Source organism: Dermacentor albipictus, chromosome 3 (genome assembly GCF_038994185.2).
Source record: "Dermacentor albipictus isolate Rhodes 1998 colony chromosome 3, USDA_Dalb.pri_finalv2, whole genome shotgun sequence".
Classification (NCBI taxonomy): Eukaryota; Metazoa; Arthropoda; class Arachnida; order Ixodida; family Ixodidae; genus Dermacentor; species Dermacentor albipictus.
In genome coordinates, this window is record NC_091823.1 from 124,426,774 (window position 1) to 124,434,037 (window position 7,264).

General features: G+C 49.1%; 1 pseudogene; it reads right to left on the minus strand.

Moving 5' to 3' along the window:
• Positions 1-4,273: 4,273 nt before the first annotated feature.
• On the minus strand, positions 4,274-4,419 carry LOC135909484 (U1 spliceosomal RNA; annotated as a pseudogene).
• Between the last annotated feature and the right edge of the window lie 2,845 nt (positions 4,420-7,264).

Genomic DNA, 7,264 nt, shown 5'->3' on the forward strand with positions numbered 1-7,264 from the left:
AAACCAGCATAGTGCGTGGTGATCGGTGATAACCGTGAAAGGCCGTCCCTAGAGATAGGGGTGAAATTTGCCTATTGACCAAGCGATGGTGTGGCATTCACGTTCGGTGATCGAGTAAATGCATTTGGCTGGTAACAGAAGACGGCTAGCGTGCGCCTTGACACCGTCGTAACCATACTATCGTTGTGCCAAAACTGCGCCGACACCGCGGCCACTGGCGTCTGTGCGAACCTACATTGGGGTGGACATGTCAAAGTGGCAGAGGATCGGTGGCCACGTGAGTCGCGTCGTCAGCTCAGCGAATCCACTAGCTTGGTCGGGACTCCAGACAAATGTAGCGTCTGTCTTAAAGAGTTCCGTTAGAGGGCGTGCGATGTCAGCAAAATTTCTCACGGATCTGCGCAAGTAGGAGCAGAGGCCTATAAAGTATCGAACGTTGGTTGCCAAGGTGGGCACAGGAAAATCCTCGACCAAGCGAACTTTCTCCGGATCGGGACGAACACCGTAATAGTCGACGAGGTGTCCGAGGACAGCAAGTTGCCGAGGGCCGAAGTGATATTACGTCGAATTGAGCTGAAGTCTCGCCTTGGGGAACCCTGAAAGAATTGTGGAGAGACGCTCGCGCTGTGTCAAAAGTGGGCGAAAGGACAATGTCATCATTGATGTAGCACAAGCAGATTGACCACTTTAAGCCGTGAAGGAGGGCGTCCATCATTTGTTAGAATGTGGCGGGAGCATTGCATAGCGCGAATTGCGTCCGCTTACACTTAATCTGATAGAACCCACCAAGTGTAAGAAACGCTGTCTTTTTGCGATCTATGTACCCAACTGCGACTTGCCAATACCCGGAATGAAGGTCAATCGAAGAAAGATACTTGGAACCATTGAGACAATCAAGGGCGTCATGTATCCGCGGTAAGGGGTGCACGTCTTTTATTGTTGCTTGGTTAAAATTTTGGTAGTCGATAGAAGCACCAGCTGTTGTCCTTCTTTCTAGCGAGCATGACAGGAGATGCCCATGGGCTTGAAGAAGGTTCGATGATATCAGGGCAGGATTTTGTGGACTTCCTTTTGTATAACTAGGTACTAAGCGGAAGTGACACGATAGGGACGCCGGTATATGGGTTTGGCATCGTCGGTGTGACTCCGATGCTTGACAACTGTTGTTTGGCCCAGTTGTTGGTCAGTGAGATCAAATATATCCCGGTACATGAGCAAGCCCCAAAGCGCACGTACGTGTTTGGCTGGAAAGTCAGTGGCGATCGCTTTTGCTATGTTATCTGACATCGTGGGATTCGAATCAATAGCAGTCAGAGGTGGTGCAGTAGGCTCAGTTAAGACGGAAACATCATAGTCCAAGGCTGGATCTAGGGTTTTAAAACAGATACCCCGGGGTATCGTTTGAGGGCATAGTCCCAAATTCACAATAGGGAGACATGTGGCATCGCCCTTTATACTGATGACTGAGTGCGGGAACATGATATTCTGCAAACAGAGGATGGTAGACTTGGGCGACACGATGTAATCGCCGACGTCCACAGGGGGATCAGGAGAGACGTTGGCGTACGTCACTGCTAGATGTGGTAGACGAATGCACTCCACGCAACACAGCCGACTCGGCGCAAGATCATAAGGCTCAACGGCATGAGGTAAGCATGGCATGAGCAAGCTGGATCACACCTGCAGAGCAGTCAATAAGGACGGAATGTGCTGAGAGAAAGTCAAGTACTAAGATGATTGCATGTGGGCACTGATCCAAGACGTAAAATAAAACTGAAGTGTGACGTCCGACAACAGTGACTCGGGCGGTACACAACCCAGCTACTGCCGGAGTCGCACCATCCACTACGCGGACTGCAGCGATCGGAGCAGGGGTAACAACTCTCTTCAGACGAATACGGGGGTTTGAGTTCATGATCGATATATTGGCGAAGGTGTCAATGAGTGCGATGACAGGTATACCATCCACGTCTACGTTGATGATGTTGTGACGTCCATGTAGTGTGAGCAGAGAAATTTCGGGTCGGCTCGTCGTGGCAGGCTCACATCTTGGAACTGCGCCCGTCACTTTTCCGGTTAGAGGCGGGGGTATGAGGGAGAAGGAGAGCGATGACGCAGAGGTGAGCGGGACAGGTGTCGGGATGGCGGAGGGGAGCTGTTTGATTGTGTTGGCCATGATGGCGGAGTGGTGTCGTCGTCATTGTCTGCCGGCACTTGGGAACTACCACCTGGGCGTCGGATGTTTCGATGGCTCAGTCAAGGCCGCGAGCTTCCAGCACTGCGACATTGGAGGAAAATGTGCCCAACGCGCCCACAACAGAAGCAGATGCACCTGTCATCGGAAGTACGCCATTCTGCAGAATTCTGATAATGAGCACGAACACTTAGGCTTCTGTATAACTAAGGTGTGGCGCGTGGGCGGTAGTCAGATCCGTTGACTGGGCGGAGCGTCTGTAATCCGGCGTTTGCTAGTTCTGGACGCACAATGGTTTGGATAAGGGAAATGGTTGCATGGGGCTCGTCGGGGTTACGCACCTGAAGGGGAACTGGCCAGGAAGCTTCAATATCGCAGCGGATGATGCGGACAATATTGTCGGGTGTAGCATGAACGGGTGGGAGAAGGAGCTGCTCGCAGGTAGACGTCGCAGATGTGTTCGGAAGACGCGTGAAGTTTGGAGTAACGCAGCGTCTTTTTGCTTCTTCAAAACCTCGGCATTCATTGATGACGACTTGCACGGTGGATGAGTTCTTGAAAACCAGAAGTGTAAACGCGTCATCCGCGATACCTTTGCGGATTTTCGCAACCTTTCAGGGCATCAGGGCATCGGCTTTGCGACAAAGCGCGAGCACGTCCTGGATGTACGTCACATAGGACTTGGTGGAAGTCTGAGCTCGGCAGGCAGGTTTTTTCTACGCTGTACGACGGCATCCGATGGGCTTGCCGAACAGATCGATGAGCCCCCTTTTGCTTACGTACCTCCCAGCTCCTAAGTTCCTGTTCGTGGTTCAGAAACCACACTTGTGGTGCGGCCGCCAGGTAAAATATGACGTTTACCAGCATCAGAGTCGGGTCCCAGTTGCCGCTAGTGCTCACCCGTTTGTACAGTTGAAGGCAATCTTTGACGTCGGAGTTGTCAGAGCCGGAAAATGCAGCCGTGTCACACGGTTGTTTGAAGACGATGGGGCGGTTAGCGGTGGATGATTGAGGCACGGTTGGTGATCTGCTCGACGCATTCTCGTCCACGCCTTGCGCTGGCATTGGAGATGCCGCCAAGGAGCGTCCACTGCGCAAATCCGTCTTTAAAATTGAAAAATCCGCACTTTCCACCAAAATGTTATGGGGAGCAAAGACGCTTGACATTATATTTACAAGAAATATATACAACGGGCAGAGGACAAGCATACAATATGGAGCCCGTGCGCACGACTGTCGGCAATCGTCGTCTTCGTCAGTCGTTTCACCATCTTTCGCTACTGAAGCTGCCCCCCTCCCTCCCCTTCTCTCTCTCTTCCTATACACACACACACACACACACACACACACACACACACACACACACACACACACACACACACACACCGTGTCCCACGTAACTTGACTTAAACATTAAAAATAACCAAATGCCACGTAGCTAGACGAAACCAAGGCAGCGTTTGCCGTCGCTTTGAGATACTCATATTATTCTTTTCATTCCGCGTAATTAGATAATTAGCCTCAAAAGATCGATCAACTTTTAAATATTAGAATTAGATGAAAAGTGTCACTCATAAAATTGGGAAAAGACGAAAAACTCCCGATACAGCTTTCTGTTGCTCAATACGTGCTAAACGAAAGTGTTTTTCGGAGCGAGGAAGCCCTCAAACACACGCAAAATTGTCGCGCGACTGGCCGCTTGAGGCACTTTGTGTGTATAGGCGGCCTTCTTTCACGCTCAGAAAAATACTTTTATGCGGCACGTATTGATCAAGAGAAAGCTGTTTTAGGAGTTTTTCATGTTGCTCTACAATGTTTTCATTGACACTTTTCAGCTGAGTATAATATTTGAGTAGTGGATTAATTCATCTCCAAGCGACGGCAAACATTGCCTTAGTTCTTTCCAGCTACGTGGCACTTCCATATGTTTGGCCGAAGTTACGTGGGACACCCTGTATATGCTGCAGCATCCGTGCAAATATTGTAAGCTGCATTATCGGTGATGGAAGCTGCCTATGTATTGTTTTTTTCGCCCTGTGCAATCACAGGCTTATTTGTTCTGTTTTTGGATATCTTAGTTGGGGGTGGGTTGCGTGGCCTCACCCCCGCTACCAAAAATTCAATGCTCCATAATCCCACTTTGGGAAAATGGCGAGAGTCAGCATGAAGCCTCTTCTCGGGGCGCGCCCTCGATGATCAGCGTTCGCCCAACACCAGGTACGTAAAGAGGAAAGAGCAAGCACCTCGCATCCCTCGAACTGTGCCACTCTAATATGACCGGGCGAATGCTTGGCCCAAAATCAAATATTAGTCTCAGAAGCTCACTCATTGTAGTCGGTATTGCCTGGACTAGGCAAATGTTAATGCGCAGAAAAATACTTTTCAGATAATGCAAATGAAGCCCCCGTAAGAGTTGAAACTTCACTTATTGATGAAAAAATTTTTGGTTGTGCACCACAAGCACCGAGTTCTTCAATGATGATGCGGATTGCCCAGCACTATTGCGAAGAAGTGAAGTGGATACGTGCTACCGCATTCACCTACTAACTCGTCTTTCTCTTTTCTGCACATGACAAAAAGGTGGATAGACTTCTGTTTCGTTTCTTCTAGTGCGTGGATCTTTTACCATCCTCACACGTGCACCTAGTGTACGAGAGCAGCCACAGTCATCATCACGCACTCTAGAACAGACACAACATTCTAGTTCAGCGAATACTGAACCCCTGCGGAATAGTCAGCAATGGCGGCTAAGATGAAGCTGCACGCTAGCCTCAGCAACAAGATCTGCGTATGCCCATAACGTTCTCGTGAGAGGATGCTGCGTGGCCACTAGAATAAATTGCCTGCCACCTCAAGATTTGACAATGGAATTCATTTGGTTTCATGAACCCTCGCTTGCATTCATCTCGTGCCTTACTTGCGACGTCGCCTGCCATCCGGACTCTCACGTCATGAAACAACTTTATTGCGCAGTAAGTAGTTAGCAAAGACGGCGATAGCGAAGAGAGCGCGAGGATGAATGCGGAGGAGGAGAGTGCGGCGAAATTGTGAGGATGAAGGCTGAGTGCCGTACAAGACATGCTCTACGGCGGTGACCAGTCATGCGACGACCTGCCTGAGCACATGGTCAGCGCTGCCGCCGAGAGCACCCTGTCGTTAAGAATCAAATTCTTTGCTACGATACATTGCGAATTCAAAGAATATAAACAACCACACTCAAAATCTGCATTGCGAAGTATCGGTGATTTTTTTTCCTTTTTTCGTCTATATTCTCCTTTCCCTTCCCAAGGGTAGGGTAGCCAACCGCGCACGTCCTAGGTTTACATCCCTGCTAGTTCATATTCTTATTTCGCTCTTTCCAAAAATGAGTGCACAGGTTTTCTAACACATCAGCCCTTCAGTATTCTTAACGACTGAATTGTTTGGGCCCCATTCGCGCTATTCATAGTTGTCATTTGCTGAGTTTTGCTGCATAGTTTTGCTCAGTAAAACGCCGCTTGTAGCGATACAAAGGTACATGGAGCGTAGTGTAGGCTTCAGAAAACAGGCTCGTTTTGATGTCAACGGAGCATGATGCTTTACCAACAAGCCAAGAACAGAATTCCGCGATTTAGCGATTAATGCGGAAGAAATGCGTGAGCATTTTGCCCACCCTTTTGACGTTCTGGATCCATGATTTAAACCGTCCACACCACATGCCAAAACGTTGTTCAGGAGCTTAATCAATGCATGTAATGTCCTTCAGTGCAACTGCCGGTGGTGCGGCGCAAACATCGTCATATGTACAGGGTGTCCCAGACCCAACCATCATGCACCAATATTTAAAGATATGTGAATGCCACGTGGCTAGACAGAACCAAGGAAATGCGGTTCGGCGTCACTTAGAGAAAGAGTGTTTCTTGCATTCCCCCTCATTACATAATTATTGGTAATTAAGGAATCAACTTCTCAAATATTAAATCTACATGAAAAGTGTAATATCAAAAAAAGGGTGGAGTAATACGAAAAACTCCCGTTACACCTTTGTGTTGCTGAATACGGGCTACATAAAAGTGGTTTCCGAGAGTGGAAGGAGCCCGCGAATACACGCTACATTGCCGGTCGCGACAATTTGGAGACTGCAGAAACTCGCCGCCAAATTTTATGACCGCGGAAGCTCGCTGTCAAAAGCGCTGGACTGAGAAAGCGCGGCAGCAAGAGCAAGCGAAAGGAAATTCATGCAGGCTCTCGCTTCAACGCGAACTAAGCGGCGCACTTGGAGCATTTTGTCCCCTTCGCAGATCGCTTTGAAGGTAGGGCACGAGCGGCCGCGCCATACATAGCTGCGGCCGGAGTAGAACGTCCCCCTCACCCCCAGCCCTCCTCCAGTGCCTTGCGCCCTGTTTCCTCTCTTCGGCACGCCAGATTGAGCCGCCATCGTCTGCTCACCCTAGTACGTTTTCACTCGCGCACACAGCATACGGCACACGGCGGCGATATTGTGATTCTTGGACTTTATATGGATCATCACGACGACGGCGGTGGCGAGGGCAGTAACGGCCTGGAGGGTCCGTATAACTGCTATCGCAATAGAACAATCTGGCCATCTCCAAGCGACGGCTAACGACTTTACCTTGGTTCTGTCTAGCTACGTAGCGTTTACATATTCTTAACGTTTGGCGCAAGCTAGCGGGACACCCGGTATAGTGTCATTACTAGCCGCAAGAGCAGGGCAAACACGTCAATGAAGGAAGGTTCCATATGGAATGCACACTTGCCTGTCTTCTCATCCTAATATATATCAGTGGCATGGACCACTGCAGGTACCGTTTCCAGGATCTTGTGCGTGTTTAGGACTTCTAAATTTTGTTTAAAATGGCGTTCATGACTTACCTTATTTTGGAGCTAAGCAATAAGGATGATAATAATTAAAAAACAAACGGGCGCAGTGGGCTTTTCAAAGCGTTCCTGACGTGTGAAAGAAAATGAAAAAGCTTCAGAAAGGGGCCTGGGATGCAGAAGCTTTGTGTCTTTTCATAAGCTTGCAATGGACGCCCTGACTCCAGTACTTGAAAGCAATGCATAGCACCA